The following is an 18669-nucleotide window of genomic DNA, read 5'->3' as shown; positions in this document are numbered from 1 at the left end:
TTAGACTTTCCAGTGGTGGTGTCAAGTGGCAGCTGCTTACATGCTTCTGGAATTAAGGGGAGAGATCAGGGCTGGCCTTAGCATTCACTGGCACCCAGATTGGCATTCAGATCCTTGGGACTAGATGAGATTACTTAGGAGGAAAGTATGGACAGAGAAGAAAGAGGTGTCCCCAGGACTGTCCTGAGTCATTCCAACATTTAAGGAAGAGAGGAGGAGAAAGCTGGGAGGGTGCGGTTTTCTTCTCAGTAGTAAAGAGAAGAATTTCCATGGCGAGTGGGGAAATGCTCCTCAGGTAGATGAAGATGAGGATAGAGAAATGTTCCTTTGTAGCAGAGACAACTAGCAGCCCTTTCTCCCTAGGTAATAGGACCCCTCCATTTTTAGCTAGGCACACAACTGCTCAGAATGAAACTCATATTTTCTAGTCACCCTTGTGGCTAGATGTGACCCTGTGACTCAGGTTGGCCAGTGGAGGTAAGCAGAACTGCAGTTTCCGAAACTGTCCTAAAAGGGAGGATGCATGCTTTTCTGCAGTCTTTTCAGTTGACTGGATTGTGATGTAATGGCTTGATTACTACAGCCATTTTGGACCATGAGATGACCTTAGGAATGGAGGTTACCCACTGTAAAGCAATAAGATTAAAGATCCTGGATCTTTCATACTCTGGGGCACCATAACAGCTCAGAAAGATATGAGAGAGAAATAACTTATCTTCTCTAAGTCACTTTTAATATTTTTTTGTAGTTAGCAGCCAAACTTAATTCTAACTGATATATCACTGAATCTGGCAACAAACATAGGTGGGGGTTGAACCATGAACAGCTATGACAACAGTAATAACAGTTCCACTCCTGATTCCATAAATCACTTTCAGTTTACAGAGCACTTTCAAATCCACTGCCTTTCTTTTTTTTTTTTAATTTAATTTTTTATTAGGGTATGATTGATATACACTCTTATGAAGGTTTCACATGAAAAAACAATGTGGTTACTACATTTACCCATATTATCAAGTCCCCACCCATATCCCACTGCAGTCACTGTCCATCAGTGCAGCAAGATGCCACAGATCCACTATGTCCCTTCTCTGTGCTACACTGTTCTCCCCGTGATCCCCCACACCATGTGTACTAAACGTAATACCCCTCAATCCCCTTCTCCCTCCCTTTCCACCCACCCTCCCACAACCCTCCCCTTTGGTAACCACTAGTTCATTCTTGGACTCTCTGAGTCTGCTGCTATTTTGTTTCTTCAGTTTTGCTTCATTGTTACACTCCACAAATGAGGGAAATCATTTGATACTTGTCTTTCTCTGCCTGGCTTATTTCATTAAGCATAATGTCCTCCAGCTCCATCCATGTTGTTGCAAATGGTCAGATTTGTTTCTTTCTTATGGCTGAATAGTATTCCATTGTGTATATGTACCACATCTTCTTTATCCATTCATTTACTGGTGGACACTTAGGTTGCTTCCATATCTTGGTTATTGTAAAAAGTGCTGCAATAAACAAAGGGGTGCATATGTCTTTTTGAATCTGAGAACTTGTATTCTTTGGGTAAATTCCAAGGAGTGGGATTCCCGGGTCAAATGGTATTTCTATTTTTAGTTTCTTGAGGAACCTCCATATTGCTTTCCACAATGGTTGAACTAGCTTACATTCCCACCAGCAGTGTAGGAGGGTTCCCCTTTCTCCGCATCCTTGCCAGCATTCGTTGTTCTTAGTCTTTTCGATGCTGGCCATCCTTACTGGTGTGAGGTGATATCTCATTGTGGTTTTAATTTGTATTTCCCTGATGATTAGTGATGTGGAGGATCTTTTCAATGTGTCTGTTGGCCATCTGAATTTATTCTTTGGAGAACTCTCTCTTCATATCCTCTGCCCATTTCTTAATTGGGTTACTTGCTTTTTGGGTGTTGAAGCATGTAAGTTCTTTATATATTTTGGATGTTAACCCCTTGTCAGATATGTCATTTACAAATATATTCTCCCATACTGTAGGATGCCTTTTTGTTCTGTTGATGGTGTCCTTTGCTGTACAGAAACTTTTTAGTTTGATGTAGTCCCATGAGTTCAATTTTGCTTTTGTTTCCCTTGCTCGAGGAGATGCATTCAGGAAGAAGTTGCTCATGCTTATGTTCAGGAGATGTTTGCCTATGTTGTCTTCTAAGAGTTTTATGGTTTCATGGCTTACATTCAAGTCTTTAATCCATTTCAAGTTTACTTTTGTGTATGGGGTTAAACAATAATCCAGTTTCATTCTCTTGCATGTAGCTGTCCAGTTTTGCCAACACCAGCTGTTGAAGAGGCTGTGATTTCCCCATGGTATGTCCATGGCTCCTTTATCATATATTAATTGACCATGTATACTTGAGTTTATATCTGGGCTCTCTAGTCTATTCCATTGTTCTATGGGTCTGTTCTTGTGCCAGTACCAAGTTGTCTTGATATCTGTGGATTTGTAGTAGAGCTTGAAGTTGGGGAGCATAATCCCCCCTGCTTTATTCTTCCTTCTCAGGATTGCTTTGGCTATTTGAGGTCTTTTGTAGTTCCATATGAATTTTAGAATTATTTTCCCCAGTTTGTTGAAGAATGCTGTTGCTATTTTGATAGTGATTGTATTGAATATGTAGATTGCTTTAGGCAGGATGGCCATTTTGACAATATTAATTCTTCCTATCCATGAGCATAGGATGTGTTTCCATTTATTGGTATCTTCTTTTAATTTCTCTCATGAGTGTCTTGTAGTTTTCAGAGTATAGGTCTTTTACTTTCTTGGTTAGGTTTATTCCTAGGTATTTTATTCTTTTTGATGCAATTGGGAATGGAATTGTTTTCCTGATTTCTCTCTCTGCTAGTTCATTGTTAGTGTATAGGAATGCCACAGATTTCTGTGTATTAATTTTGTATCCTGCAACTTTGCTGAATTCAGATCTTAGATCTAGTAGTTTTGGAGTGGATTCTTTAGGTTTTTTTATGTACAATATCATGTCATCTGCAAATAGGGACAATTTAACTTCTTCCTTGCCAATCTGGATGCCTTTTATTTCTTTGTGTTGTCTGATTGCGTGGCTAGGACCTCCAGTACTATGTTGAATAGAAGTGGAGAAAGTGGCATCCTTGTCTTGTTTCCGATCTTAAAGGAAAAACTTTCAGCTTTTCACTGTTCAGTATGATGTTGGCTGTGGGTTTGTCATATATGGCCTTTATTATATTGAGGTACCTGCCCTCTATACGCATTTTGTTGAGAGTTTTTATCATGAATGGATGTTGAATTTTGTCAAATGCTTTTTCAGCATCTATGGAGATGATCATGTGGTTTTTGTCCTTCTTTTTGTTGATGTGGTGGATGATGTGGATGGATTTTCAAATGTTATACCATCCTTGCATCCCTGGAATGAATCCCACTTGATCATGATGGATGATCTTTCTGATGTATTTTTGAATTTGGTTTGCTAATTTGCATCTATGTTCATCAGCGATATTGGTCTGTAATTTTTCTGTGGTGTTTTTGCCTGGTTTTGGTATTAGAGTAATGCTGGCCTAATAGAATGAGTTTGGAAGTATTCCCTCCTCTTCTATTTTTTGGAAAACTTTATGGAGAATGGGTATTAGGTCTTCACTAAATGTTTGATAAAATTCAACTTATTGCCACTGCAGACTTTAGATTCATGGTTACCAAAGGTTCAAGGTTAACTTCCTTCCTTACTCAGCGGTGAAGCCATCTGGTCCAGGGGTTTTGTTCTTAGGTATTTTTTTGATTACCAGTTCAATTTTGTTGCTGGTAATTGGTCTGTTCAGATTTTCTGTTTCTTCCTGGGTCAGCCTTGGAAGGTTGTGTTTTTCTAGAAAGTTGTCCATTTCTTCTAGGTTATCCAGTTTGTTAGCTTATAATTTGTCATAGTATTCTCTAATAATTCTTTGTATTTCTGTGGTGTCCATAGTGATTATTCCTTTCTCATTTCTGATTCTGTTTATGTGTATAGACTCTCTTTTTTTCTTGATAAGTTTGGCTAGGGGTTTATCTATTTTGTTTATTTTCTCAAAGAACCAGCTCTTGCTTTCATTGATTCTTTCTATTGTTTTATTCTTCTCAATTTTATTTATTTATGCTCTAATCTTTATTATGTCCCTCTTTCTACTGACTTTGGGCCTCATTTCTTGTTCTTTTTCTAGTTTCATTAATTGTGAGTTTAGACTGCTTATATGGGATTGTTTTTCTTTCTTGAGGTAGGCCTGTATTGCAATATACTTTCCTCTTAGAATGGCCTTTGCTGCGTCCCACAGATTTTGCGGTGTTGAATTATTGTTGTCATTTGTCTCCATATATTGCCTGACCTCTGTTTTTATTTGGTCATTGTTGCATTGGTTATTTAGGAGCATGTTGTGAAGCTTCCGTGTTTTTTTGGGATTTTTCATTTTCTTTGCATAATTTATTTCTAGTTTCATACCTCTGTGGTCTGAGAAACTGGTTGGTACAATTTCAATCTTTTTGAATTTACTGACACTCTTTTTGTGGCCTAGTATATGATCTCTTCTTGAAAATGTTCCATGTGCACTTGAGAAGAATGTGTATCCTGCTGCATTTGGGTGTAGAGTTCTGTAGATGTCTCTTAGGTCCATCTGTTCTAATGTGTTGTTCAGTGCCTCTGTCCTTACTTATTTTCTGTCTGCTTGATCTGTCCTTTGGAGTGAGTGGAGAGTTGAAATCTCCTAGAATGAATGCATTGCATTCTATTTCCCCTTTTAATTCAGTTAGTATTTGTTTCACATATGCTGGTGCTCCTGTGTTGAGTGCATATATATTTATAATAGTTATATCCTCTTGTTGGATTGGCCCTTGTATCATTATGTAATGTCCTTCTTTGTCTCTTGTGACTTTCTTTGTTTTGAAGTCTATTTTGTCTGATACAGGTACTGCAACTTCTGCTTTTTTCTCTCCATTAGTTGCATGAAATATCTTTTTCCATCCCTTCACTTTTAGTCTGTATATGTCTTTGGATTTAAAGTGAGTCTCTTGTAGGCAGCATACAGGTGGGTCTTGTTTTTTTATCCATCCAGTGACTCTGTGTCTTTTGATTGGCTCATTCAGTCCATTTACGTTTAGGGTGATTATCAATAGGTATGTACTTATTGCCCTTGCAGGCTTTAGATTTGTGGTTACCAAAGGTTCAAGGTTAACTTCCTTACTATCTAAGAATCTAACTTAACTCACTTAATATGCTATTACAAGCACAATCTAAAGGTTCTTTTCTTTTTCTCCTCCTTTTTCTTCTTCCTCCATTCTTTATATATTATGTATCATATTCTGTACTATTTGTCTATCCCTTGATTGACTTTGGGGTAGTTAATTTAATTTTGCATTTGCTTAGTAATTAGCTGTTCTACTTTCTTTTTTTTTTTTTCTGGTGGAACATATATATATTTTTTATTTTGTTATCATCAATCTACAATTACATGAAGAACATTATGTTTACTAGGCTCTCCCCTACTCCAAGTCCCCCACACACACCCCATTACAGTTACTGACCATCAGCATAGTAAGATGTTGTAGAATCACTACTTGTCTTCTCTGTGTTGCAAAACCCTCCCCTTTCCCCCACCCCCCACATTATACATGCTAATCATTATACCCCCTTTCTTCTTCCCCACCCTTATCCCTCCATACCCTCCCATTCTCCCCCAGTCTCTTTCCCTTTGGTAACTGTTAGTCCATTCTTGGGTTCTGTGATTCTGCTGCTGTTTTGTTCCTTCAGTTTTTCCTTTGTTCTTATACTCCACAGATGAATGAAATCATTTGGTATTTGTCTTTCTCCACTTGGCTTATTTCACTGAGCATAATACCCTCTAGCTCCATCCATGTTGTTGCAAATTGTAGGATTTGTTTTCTTCTTATGGCTGAATAATATTCCATTGTGTATATGTACCACCTCTTCTTTATCCATTCATCTACAGATGGACACTTAGGTTGCTTCCATTTCTTGGCTATTGTAAATAGTGCTGCAATAAACATAGGGGTGCATCTGTCTTTTTCAAACTGGAGTGCTGCATTCTTAGGGTAAATTCCTAGAAGTGGAATTCCTGGGTCAAATGGTAAGTCTATTTTGAGCATTTTGAGGAACCTCCATATTGCTTTCCACAATGGTTGAACTAATTTACATTCCCACCAGCAGTGTAGGAGAGTTCCCCTTTCTCCACAACCTTGCCAACATTTGTTGTTGTTTGTCTTTTGGATGGTAGTCATCCTTACTAGTGTGAGGTGATATCTCATTGTGGTTTTAGTTTGCATTTCTCTGATAACTAGCGATGTGGAGCATCTTTTCATGTGTCTGTTGGTCATCTGAGTTTCTTCTTTGGAAAACTGTTCAGCTCCTTTGCCCATTTTTTAATTGGATTATTTGCTTTTTGTTTGTTGAGGTGTGTGAGCTCTTTATATATTTTGGATGTCAAGCCTTTATCGGATCTGTCATTTATGAAAATGTTCTCCCATACTGTAGGGTACCTTTTTGTTCTATTGATGGTGTCCTTTGCTGTACAGAAGCTTTTCAGCTTGATATAGTCCCACCTGTTCATTTTTGCTTTTGTTTTCCTTGTCCGGGGAGATATATTCATGAAGAAGTTGCTAATGTTCATGTCCAAGAGATTTTTGCCTATGTTTTTTTCTAAGAGTTTTATGGTTTCATGACTTACATTCAGGTCTTTGATCCATTTTGAATTTACTTTTGTGTATGGGGTTAGACAGTGGTCCAGTTTCATTCTCTTACATGTAGCTGTCCAGTTTTGCCAGCACCATCTGTTGAAGAGACTGTCATTTCCCCATTGTATGTCCATGGCTCCTTTAACATATATTAACGGGCCATATATGTTTGGGTTAATGTCTGGAGTCTCTAATCTGTTCCACTGGTCTGTGGCTCTATTCTTGTGCCAGTACCAAATTGTCTTGATTACTATGGCTTTGTAGTAGAGCTTGAAGTTGGGGAGTGAGATCCTCGCCACTTTCTTCTTCTTTCTCAGGATTGCTTTGGGTATTCGGGGTCTTTGGTGTTTCCATATGAATTTTTGAACTATTTGTTCCAGTTCGTTGAAGAATGTTGTTGGTAATTTGATAGGGATTGCATCAAATCTGTATATTGCTTTGGGCAGGATGGCCATTTTCACAATATTAATTCTTCCTTGTATCCTTTGCTGTATTCCGATATCAGTTCGAGTAGTTTTGGAGTGGAGTCTTTAGGGTTTTTTATGTACAATATCATGGCATCTGTAAATAGTGACAGTTTAACTTCTTCTTTACCAATCTGGATTCCTTGTATTTCTTTGTTATGTCTAATTGCCGTGGCTAGGACCTCCAGTACTATGTTAAATAACAGTGGGGAGAGTGGGCATCCCTGTCTTTTTCCCGATCTCAGAGGAAATGCTTTCAGCTTCTCGCTGTTCAGTATAATGCTGGCTGTAGGTTTATCATATATGGCCTTTATTATGTTGAAGTACTTGCCCTCTATACCCATTTTGCTGAGAGTTTTTATCATGAATGGATGTTGAATTTTGTCGAATGCTTTTTCAGCATCTATGGAGATGATCATGTGGTTTTTGTCTTTCTTTTTGTTTATGTGGTGGATGATGTTGATGGATTTTCGAATGTTGTACCATCCTTGCATCCCTGGGATTAATCCCACTTGGTCGTGGTGTATGATCCTTTTGATATATTTTTGAATTCGGTTTGCTAATATTTTATTGAGTATTTTTGCATCTACATTCATCAGGGATATTGGTCTGTAATTTTATTTTTTAGTGGGGTCTTTGCCTGGTTTTGGTATTAGGGTGATGTTGGCTTCATAGAATGAGTTTGGGAGTATTCGCTTCTCTTCTATTTTTTGGAAAACTTTAAGGAGAATGGGTATTATATCTTCTCTGTATGTCTGATAAAATTCCAAGGTAAATCCATCTGGCCCAGGGGTTTTTTTCTTGGGTAGTTTTTTGATTACCACTTCAATTTCTTTGCTGGTAATTGGTTTATTTAGATTTTCTGTTTCTTCCTTGGTCAGTCTTGGAAGGTTGTATTTTTCTAGGAAGTTGTCCATTTCTTCTAGGTTTTCCAGCTTCTTAGCATATAGGTTTTCATAGTATTCTCTAATAATTCTTTGTATTTCTGTTGGGTCCATCGTGATGTTTCCTTTCTCATTTCTGATTCTGTTGATGTGTGTTGATTCTCTTTTTCTCTTAACAAGTCTGGCTAGGGGCTTATCTATTTTGTTTGTTTTCTCAAAGAACCAGCTCTTGGTTTCATTGATTTTTTCTATTGTTTTATTCTTCTCAATTTTGTTTATTTCTTCTCTGATCTTTATTATGTCCCTCCTTCTGCTGACTTTAGGCTTCATTTGTTCTTCTTTTTCCAATTTTGATAATCGTGATGTTAGACTATTCATTTAGGTTTGTTCTTCCTTCTTTAAATATGCCTGGATTGCTATATACTTTCCTCTTAAGACTGCTTTTGCTGCGTCCCACAGGAGTTGGGGCTTTGTGTTGTTGTTGTCATTTATTTCCATACATTGCTGGATCTCCATTTTAATTTGGTCGTTGATCCATTGACTATTTAGAAGTGTGTTGTTAAGCCTCCATGTGTTTGTGAGCCTTTTTGCTTTCTTTGTACAATTTATTTCTGGTTTTATACCTTTGTGGTCTGAAAAGTTGGTTGGTAGGATTTCAATCTTTTGGAATTTACTGAGGCTCTTTTTGTGGCCTCGGATGTGGTCTGTTCTGGAGAATGTTCCATCTGCACTTGAGAAGAATGTGTATCCTGTTTCTTTTGGGTGTAGAGTTCTATAGATGTCTGTTAGGTCCATCTGTTCTAGTGTGTTGTTGAGTGCCTCTGTGTCCTTACTTATTTTCTGTCCAGTGGATCTGTCTGTTGGGGTGAGTGGTGTGTTGAAGTCTCCTAAAATGAATGCATTGCTCTCTATTTCCTCCTTTAGTTCTGTTAGTATTTGTTTCACATATGCTGGTGCTCCTGTGTTGGGTGCATATATATTTATAATGGTTATATCCTCTTGTTGGACTGAGCCCTTTATCATTATGTAATGTCCTTCTTTATCTCTTGTTACTTTCTTTGTTTTGAAGTCTATTTTGTCTAATACTAGAACTGCAACACCTGCTTTTTTCTCCCTATTGTTTGCATGAAATATCTTTTTCCATCCCTTGACTTTTAGTCTGTGCATGTCTTTGGGTTTGAGGTGAGTCTCTTGTAAGCAGCATATAGATGGGTCTTGTTTTTTTATCCATTCAGTGACTCTATGTCTTTTGATTGGTGCATTCAGTCCATTTACATTTAGGGTGATTATTGATAGGTATGTACTTATTGGCATTTCAGGCTTTAGATTCGTGGTTACCAAAGGTTCCAGTTTACTTTCCTTACTATCTAAAAGTCTAACTTATCTCACTTAATATGCTGTTACAAACACAATCTAAAGGTTCTTTTCTATTTCTCCTCCTTTTTCTTCCTCCTTCATTCTTTATATATTAAGTATCAAATTCTATACTGTTTCTCTATCCCTTAATTGATTTTGGGGATAGTCAATTTAATTTGCATTTGCCTCGCAATCAGCTGCTCCACCCTCCCTACCATGATTTTACTATCTCTGGTGACAGCTATCCAACCCTAGGAACACTTCCATCTATAGCAGTCCCTCCAAAATAGCCTGTAGAGATGGTTTGTGGGAGGTAAACTCTCTCAGCTTTTGCTTATCTGGAAATTGTTTAATCCCTCCTTCAAATTTAAATGATAATCTTGCCAGATAAAGTAATCTTGGTTCCAGGCCCTTCTTCTTCATGGCATTATGTACATCATGCCACTCCCTTCTGGCCTGTAAGGTTTCTGCTGAGAAGTCTGATGTTAGTCTGATGGGCTTTCCTTTGTATGTGATCGTATTTCTGCCTCTGGCTGCTTTTAACAGTCTGTCCTTATCCTTGATCTTTCCCATTTTAATTACTATGTGTCTTGGTGTTGTCTTCCTTGGGTCCCTTGTGTAGGGGGATCTGTGGATCTCCATGGCCTGAGAGACTATCTCCTTCCCCAGATTGGGGAAGTTTTCAGCAACTGCCTCCTCAAAGACACTTTCTGTCCCTTTCTGTCTCTCTTCTTCTTCTGGTATCCCTATAAGCAAATATTGTTCCGCTTGGATTCATCACACAATTCTCTCAATATTCTTTCATTTTTAGAGATCCTTTTTTCTCTCTGTGCCTCAGCTTCTTTGTATTCCTCTTCTCTAGTTTCTATTTCATTTATTGTCTCCTCCACCGTATCCAACCTGCTTTTAATACCCTCCATCGTGTTCTTTAATGATTGGATCTCTGACCTGAATTCATTCCTGAGTTCTTGGATGTCTTTCTGTACCTCCATTAGGATGTTGATCATTTTTATTTTGAACTCCCTTTCAGGAAGAGTCATGAGGTCCATATCATTTAAATCTTTCTCGGGAGTTGTATTAACAATTTTACTCTGGACAAGGTTCCTTTGGCATTTCATGTTTGTATATGGCGCCTTCTAGTGTCCAGAAGCTCTATTATGGAGCTGCTGAGCCCCTGAAGCAATGTCGGGGATCGCAGGGGAGCAGTACTTGGGGTAGGAAAGAGCTGTTCCCCACCTCCCGGCTGCTGTGCCTGTCTCCACTGCCTGAGCCAGTGGGCCGGTTACACAGGTATAAGTTTTGTCCCAGAGTAGCCAGATATGGATCCCTGCTTTCCACAAGCAGCCGAAATCCCAGTCTCCCCAGGAACTCTGCCTGTATTAACTTTCCAACCCAGTAGTCATGCGAGTCTCATGAAAGCACCATGAAATGTAGGTTTGTGCTCCCAGGGCAGATCTCTGGAGCTAGGTTTTCAGCAGTCCTAAGCCTTCCACTCCCTCCCTACTCTGTTTGTCTTCCTCCCGCTGGTCAGCTGGGGTGGGGGAGGGGCTCAGGTCCCGTGGAGCCACAGCTCTGTTACTTTACCCCGTTTGCTGAGGTCTGCTCTTCTCTCCAGGTGTGTGCAGTCTGATGCCATCCTCTTTCCTGTTGCTCTCTCAGGATTAGTGGTGCCAATTAAATTTTCTAATTTTAGGAGGAAGCCTCTGTCTCTCCTCTCACGCTGCCATCTTTAATCCGAATCCTGTTCTACTTTCTTTACTGTGGTTGTATGACCTCTGATGACAGCTATTAAACCTTAGGAACACTTCCATCTATAGCAGTCCCTCCAAAATAGCCTGTAGAGATGGTTTGTGAGAGGTAAATTCTCTCAGCTTTTGCTTATCTGGAAATTGTTTAATCCCTCCTTCAAATTTAAGTGATAATTTTTCTGGATAAAGTAATCTTGGTTCCAGGCCCTTCTGCTTCATTGCATTAAATACATCATGCCACTCCCCTCTGGCCTGGAAGATTTCTGCTGAGAAGTCTGATGTTAGCCTGATGGGCTTTCCTTTGTATGTAATCTTATTTCTCTCTCTGGCTGCTTTTAATAGTCTGTCCTTATCCTTGATCTTTGCCAATTTTATTACTGTATGTCTTGGTGTTGTCTTCCTTGGGTCCCTTCTGTTGGGAGATCTGTGGGTCTCCATGGCCTGAGAGACTATCTCCTTCCTCAGATTGGGGAAGTTTTCAGCAGTTACCTCCTCAAAGACACTTTCTATCCCTTTCTGTCTCTCTTCTTCTGGTACCCCTATAATGTGAATATTGTTCTGTTTGGATTGGTCACACAGTTCTCTCAATATTCTTTCATTCTTAGAGATTATTTTTTCTCTCTGTGCCTCAGCTTCTTTGAATTCCTCTTCTCTAGTTTCTATTTCATTTATCGTCTCCTCCACCGTATCCAATCTGCTTTTAATACCCTCCATTGTTCTCTTCAACAATTGGATCTCTGACAGGAATCCATTCCTGAGTTCTTGAATATCTTTCGTACCTCCATGAGCATATTAATGATTTTTATTTTGAACTCCGTTTCAGGAAGAGTCATGAGGTCCATGTCATCTTTCTCAGGAGTTGTATTAATTTTACTTTGACCCAGGTTCCCTTGGCGTTTCATATTTGTATATGCTGCCCTGTAGTGTCCAGAAGCTCTACTCTCTGTAGCTGCTCAGCCCCTGAAGCAATGTCGGTGTCGCAGGGGAGTGGTATTGGTGCCCTGGGGGAGGAAAGAGCTGTTTCCTGCTTCCCAGCTGCTATGCTTGTCTCCACTGCCTGAACCAGTGGGCTGAGCACATGGGTATAAGCTTTTGTCCCAGAGCAGCCAGATATGGATCCCTGCTTTCCACAACCAGCTGGAATCTCAGTCTTTCCAGGAGTTCTGTCTGTCTTAGTTTTCCAACCCTGTAATCATGAGACCATCATGAAAGCACCATGAAATGTAGGTTTGTGCTTCCAGAGCAGATCTCCAGAGTTAGGTATTCAGCAGTCCCAGGCCTCCACTCCCTCTCCATTCTGCTTCTCTTCCTCCCGCCGGTGAGCTGGGTTGGGGGTGGGGCTTGGGTCCTGCTGGGCCACATCTTTGGTACGTTACCCTGTTCTGTGAGGTCTGCTCTTTTCTCCAGGTGTGTGCAGTCTGGCACAGCCCTCTTTCCTGTTGCTCTCTCAGGATTAGTTCTATTAACTATATTTTCATATTATATGCAGTTTTAGGAGGAAGCCTCTGTCTCACCTCTCATGCTGCAATCTTTAATCTTCCTCCACTGCCTTTCTTAATGTTTGCAGCCACACTGTGATAGATGAAGAAACTGAGCCTCAGAGAAATCACTAACTCATGTCACCTGGTTGCTAAGCCACAGATCTTATCCTTCAACCTGATCTTCCAGCTCCTTACCCAGTGCTCATGGATGTAGGTGGCGAAAGGTTATAAATATGCAGGAAGTCTTCCCCTAGCATTTGCCCGATGCTGGGAGAAGTACTTGGAAGCTGGCCCCAAGGTCCCCAGAAGTCTTCCAGGTCCTGGAGAGAACTGGCATTAAGGAGAAAGCACTTTTTCATGCAGCAACAAAGCTGTCTCACCTTTTCAGGAAAATGCTTATATTTCCAGAGAGGCGATGTGCGTACAAGAGATTACAGAGAATAAAGAGTAAAAGTTAGATGATAACCAACATTGGAGGGAAAATGTGTTTGCCAGCTGGCATGCTAGCAATCCCATTTTGGAAGTGATCAGGGAGCAATGAGATGTTCAGACCAAGAGTCTCCTGAGCATCGTGTGACCATACAGATGTTTTCTTGGTATCAGAAGGATCTGCCTCTCTTTGCAGTCTCCCTTCCACAGAGGCCAAACTGAGAGCTTCTGAAGTTTGGCATGATTCCCTTCTTCTGCTTTTCTTCCTCGGTAACTACTTTGCTGATTTCTTTCCAACTCTAAATCCCCACCGATCCCAATGTAGACACTTTGTGGCAGGTGTATGCCAAATAGCATTTTGAGATGTTTGTGGAGATACAGATTTTAAGCTGATTAAGGGTTTGTGCCTTCCTAACAGCAAGCGAAGGTGAGATCACTTTTAAGTGACCTGCCCGAGGTTGCACGGTCAGGCATTGGAAGCTGGGGTTTGAATCCAGCCTCCAAGTTCACATGCTGTCTCCCCAGCTTTAGCCCTAGAACGCTAAGAGTCCCTGGGAAATACCATTCTTCCCAGCCCACCCAGGCCCCCTTTAATCTTGTCTGGCCCAGCCTAGCCCTGGAGGCACATTAAAGCAAGCCTCACATGCCGGCCCCAGGGAAAGGCCTCGCCCCTGCCCAGTTCCAATCGGCCCACTTGCTTGTTCTCTTCATCTCTGGACCTTGGATTCCTGGCTGCAGTCCCTGGCTTTGATATTGACTTCTGCTCTCTTGGGCTTGGCAACTCATCACATTCCCCTCACAGCTTGTAGGACCTCAGCTTTTCCTTGTTATCCCTCCACTTCGTCTGCCTCTGACTTTGTGTCCTCCCACAGCCTTGGACAAGGAGTGCTCTTCTGGTCTGGGCTCTGCAGAACCCTGCTGCTGGGTCAGAGATGGACATGGCATTGAGACGACTTTAAGGCAAGGGGTAGAAAACTAAAATCCTGCCTTTGGCCACAGTCCCCCAAGGCAGATAGGTGCACCAAAGAGGCTAAGCAGGCACTTCCCCCTGTCTTCATCAAGTGAGACTTGGACCCCAATGTCAAACTGTAGAAGGGTTGGTTTGCATACCTAGAACCAAAACAGGCCTCATTCATCCCATAAATACTTATGAGCACCCAGGATGTGTCTGGCACTGTTCTAGCTCCTGGGGATGACCTAGTGAATACAAAGTGCTGGCCCTCAAAGAGCTTGCATGCTAGTGGGGGGAAATCACATAAAAAAGAAACAGAATTATGTCAGAATTCCACTGGGCAATACTGGGTCTTGGGCCAATCTCTGTCGTGGAGGGGCAAGGCCATGCATCAGAGATGAGCAGGGATTAGCATGAGATTCAAGAGCCAGGGAGGGTGGTTGCCTCAACGTCTTCTTAGGGCAGCAGCCTCCAGGCCCTCCTACTGTATGAGAGAGACAGAGACATTGAGAGACTGAGAGAGAGACCAGGAAAGAGAGGGAGAGAGCGAGCGCCCAGGCTCTGTGGCCAAGGGAGCAAGTCCAGCCCTTGGGGCCTGGAGCCTTTGGGAAGAGCCGCACCCACATGCGCTCACACAGACCCAGCGTGTGCTTCAGGGCCTCAGATGGGGATCCTGGACCAGTGGCAGGCAGTGTACAATCAGGAGCTCAGGAGAAATGCAAATTCTCACCCCACCCACCCCAGTCAAAATCGTAAGTAATTCCCATGCACATGAAGTTCAAGAAGCTGCAGGCTAGACTTTGACCAGGTGCAGAGTAAAACTCAACCTCTAGACTGTGACCAATCTAGAATAATTCCTTCTTCTTGTAGCCAGAGTAGCAGATGGAGTATGGGGTGGATTATAGACGCTTCATTCCTGGGAAAGGTAGGTATTTAACATATTCATCATTGTTTGTAGAAATCTGTTACTATAAAGAAAATAATATCAATAAAAATAGAATAAAAGAAAATTAAATTAAAAAAGGGTGCTTCCTTTTAATTTAATAATATTTGACATGTACTATTTTCAACTCAAAATTTCAACAAATAAATATCACCGTATATTTTGTATTAGTTTATAAACTAAGTCACTGTCAATTGAGTTTTTAATGTCTAAGGGAAATTTAGTATATGGAAAAGAATACTGAAGTTATTGGTATATTTAAGTTTTTTTCAATTTATTAAAGTTGTAAGTTACAAAGCCTTATTTATTAAGTTCAACTTAAAAATCTTGCTATTTACAAAGCTAGTATTTTTAGTAAAATGTCTTTTATTTGTTCTTTGATTAATATTCAGTTAGCTCACAAATTCTCTAAACATTTAATATCACTTATAAACTTGATTAATTTAATTATCTTAGGCCATTTAAGCTATAAGCATCTCAGAAATCTAAGGCAGACTTGCAACTCTTCAAAGTCTAACAAAATCTTAGATGCTAAGCACTTAACACTAAGAATTTACTTAGTGTTAAATACCATTCATGAAACAGTAAGTCTCAACTTTTGGATCTATTTAGATTTATTTAAGCACTTAATCATAAATTTAATACACCTAAGTATTAAATCAACATCACAAGTCTAATGTCACGTGCTTTTATATTTTCCAGCACCTAAAAAAGCAGATAAAAATTACACATTAAAATAATTGATTAACTTTATGTTCTGCAAATTTTTTCATGCAATAGAAGTTTTTTTAAATCACAAAAAATACAGATAAAACACAAATTGCTCCAATGATTATAGCAGTTACTACCACATACACACACATACAACATGCCCATAAACCTGTCACAAAAGTACAAATATATGTTCCAATTATCATCATCTTGATATTTATTTTCAAGCCGCTATTCAAAGAAACAAAGCAGAATCAGCCTTGCAGATGGACCGAGAATGACTAATGTGAAGATTTAGGACTCGTTTGCACTACAGATTAGGGTAATGAGCTCCCTATGCTGGAGCTGCCATACTGTAACAGACATGGAGAGCTGCCTGGATGTTGGCTGACTCTGGGGGTGGGTTCTGGTTCTGAAATACTTTCACCCAGCTTGGCAATTATCTGTGGAAGTGGCTTCCTGTAGTAAAATTTTACCTGCCACAATAAAAAATTTGTTTAAAAAAAAATACGACCCAGTGCATCTTTCATCCCTGGTGTCCCTTAAATTGCACTGCCTGATATAAGGACAAGAAATTCACAACTTAATTATTATCCAAACCTTGGATACGGTGTGCATCTTGAATAGCTGACATTTTCAGGACCTCATGTGTACCTTTCTTTAGTATAACCCATATTCATTATCATTATAGACTCGGGCTTTTCACATGGTTTTTGTTACGTTTCTGATACTCAGATTATCACAGTGTTGCCTTTTTTTACTGCATCTCTTGTCCTTTTAAACACTACCTCACACATCTTTTGAAACTAGCATTCTTCTAGCATCATAGAGCGACTTAGACCTGCTTTGATTTTTCTTGTACCAAGGTAGGGAGTCAGCTACTTTCCAGGGAGCCCTGGTTTCCTTAAGTGGCAAATGTTATTAGGGGCTGACATACAGGCACTCCTGGTGTGGGCCAGATTATCCACATGAGAGCCTAAGGTGAGAGGGAGTTTCCACTTTCAGTCCACTTTAGCAAGAGAGCCCATAAATGAGTTCACATTGATGTGTCCTCTTTAATGCCAACCCTACTAAGTCCTTTAGAAATATATATTCTACTATAATGCCTTTCATTTTATTCCTCCACCTTTAACTACCAGTTTTTCAGCTACCAGATGCTTTTTTGAAAACAACTTTAAAATGTCTTGCTATATATATATTTTAATATCATATTAATGAACTTCACTATATCGTAAATGGAAGTATAGTGGCCCTGGCCAGGGCTGCAAACATGTCCCTTGTTACTTTTATGATCCTTGTGTATCTTATCGACCATCATCCTCTGGTCACTTTATCCACAATCTCACAATTTCATTTCATCCAACTCTACTGAATTGCCTGGGCTTGATTCCAGTTTCCGGGTGTCCACTTCAGCTCCCCTTTCTCCTGGAGCAGTCTTTGCCTTCTGGCTCTCCTCTGCCTTTCATACTGGAAATGGGGTTGTCACTCTGTTTCCCCTGCTATCTTCAGATGCTTCTCAGCCTGTCTGGGTGGATGTGTTTCAGCTATCCGCTCTTTAAAGAGGTCAGGCTTTTGGAGGAAATTGAATCAACATATATATATATATATATATAGCAAAGTTAGCCTATTTGACAGAACGTATTTCTGAAAGTAGATCTCTTTTCCATAGAACATGTGATAAAGAAAGCAAGAGAATGCAATTTCCATCAGCTTGCACCCGAAGTCTAAGCCCCTCTCTCTGCCACTCCATCCATCCTTGGCCAAATTCTCACTCTTAGCTGCTCAGCATTTCCTTGTCCTGATGACTCTCACCCCCTTGCCTCCACCTCCATTCACCAGCCTGTCCCATTGTGTCCTGCAAGCGCCCAGTGTCCCCTCCCTTTCTGTGGAGGACAGACCCTACGGACAGACATGACCCCTGACTCTGGTGTTCACACTGCCGGTGATGCCCTCCACTTGAGTGAGCATGCAGCTGTGCTTCTAGTGGCCAGGGTGTGGCAGAGGGGACAGATGTCACACTGTGATTAAGTTATGCCATGTGCGACTTGGTCTTGCTGATTGACTCTTTCTAGGAGACTCTCTTTGCTGGCCATGCTGTTAAAACCCAAATGTGTAAGCACTGAGGGCAGCCTCCAGCAGACATCTAGCAAGAAGCCAGGGCCTTCAGCCATACACTGCAAGGAGACAGATTCTGACAACTGAGTGGGTGCGGACGCGGGTTCTTCCCCAGTTAAGCCTCCAGGTGACAATCTGGCCAACACTCAATGGCAGCCTTGTGAGATACTGAACAGGGAACCCAGCCAAGCCATGCAGGGACTGGTTCACAGAAACTGAGACAGTAAATGGTTGTTGTTTTAAGCTGCCAAATCTGTGGTAGTCTGTTGTGCAGTAATGAGGAAGTAACAGACCTGCAGAAATTGCTCCTTTAGCCCCTACGATGCAGCACCTGGCTATGTTCTTCTACACTCAGCATAAAAGGTGGGAGGCAGGGGTGGTCTTCCTTACTCCCACTCCCTTAGACCACTCTTCTGAGTCTCAGTTGTATGGCTATGCCATCCTCTCTCCTCCTGAGGGCTTCTGCCATTTACTAACCCCTAGGTCCCTCATTCTTCAAAGATCTCTGCATCTGGCTCATCTTCCCCTCGTGCTAGGTAAATTCAGTGTTGGTTTGGGTGAAATTCAAGAGATCACCTGGACCCTCAGTTAGTTGACTCCCTTCTCTCTGAAGACCATCTCTATTCTCTCCAAGCCACCCACTTCATGGTTGCAACTGGGGCTTTGGCATCACCGGGAACTCCAAAATCGAGCCTGCTGCTCCTCTCTGACTTCCACATCCTCCCTCTCAACTGGCTGATCAGCTTCTCCCAGGGCAGCTATCCCACAGCAGCCCTGCTCTGTTGATCTAACTATCCCATGTCACCAGCCCCCTCACTGCTTTTCTTCTCTCCTTATCAAGCTTAGAGTCCTTGTCTATGTCCCAAACATGATCCTTGTCATTTGT

At 40.9% G+C, this 18669-nt stretch overlaps 1 protein-coding gene across 1 annotated transcript in view; it reads left to right on the top strand.

Moving 5' to 3' along the window:
• TEAD4 (TEA domain transcription factor 4) overlaps positions 1-16169 on the top strand; it is an 88150-nt gene extending 71981 nt beyond the window's left edge. The window contains exons 15-16 of the transcript XR_012125599.1: positions 14885-14939; positions 15897-16169. The gene's annotated coding sequence lies outside the window, so the exon portion shown is untranslated. The remainder of the gene's footprint in view (positions 1-14884; positions 14940-15896) is intronic.
• Positions 16170-18669: the final 2500 nt, after the last annotated feature.

The sequence above is a fragment of the Manis javanica genome, chromosome 15 (assembly GCF_040802235.1).
Source record: "Manis javanica isolate MJ-LG chromosome 15, MJ_LKY, whole genome shotgun sequence".
Classification (NCBI taxonomy): Eukaryota; Metazoa; Chordata; class Mammalia; order Pholidota; family Manidae; genus Manis; species Manis javanica.
Note: the sequence above shows the minus strand (reverse complement) of the source record. Positions and strands in the feature narration are given on the sequence as shown.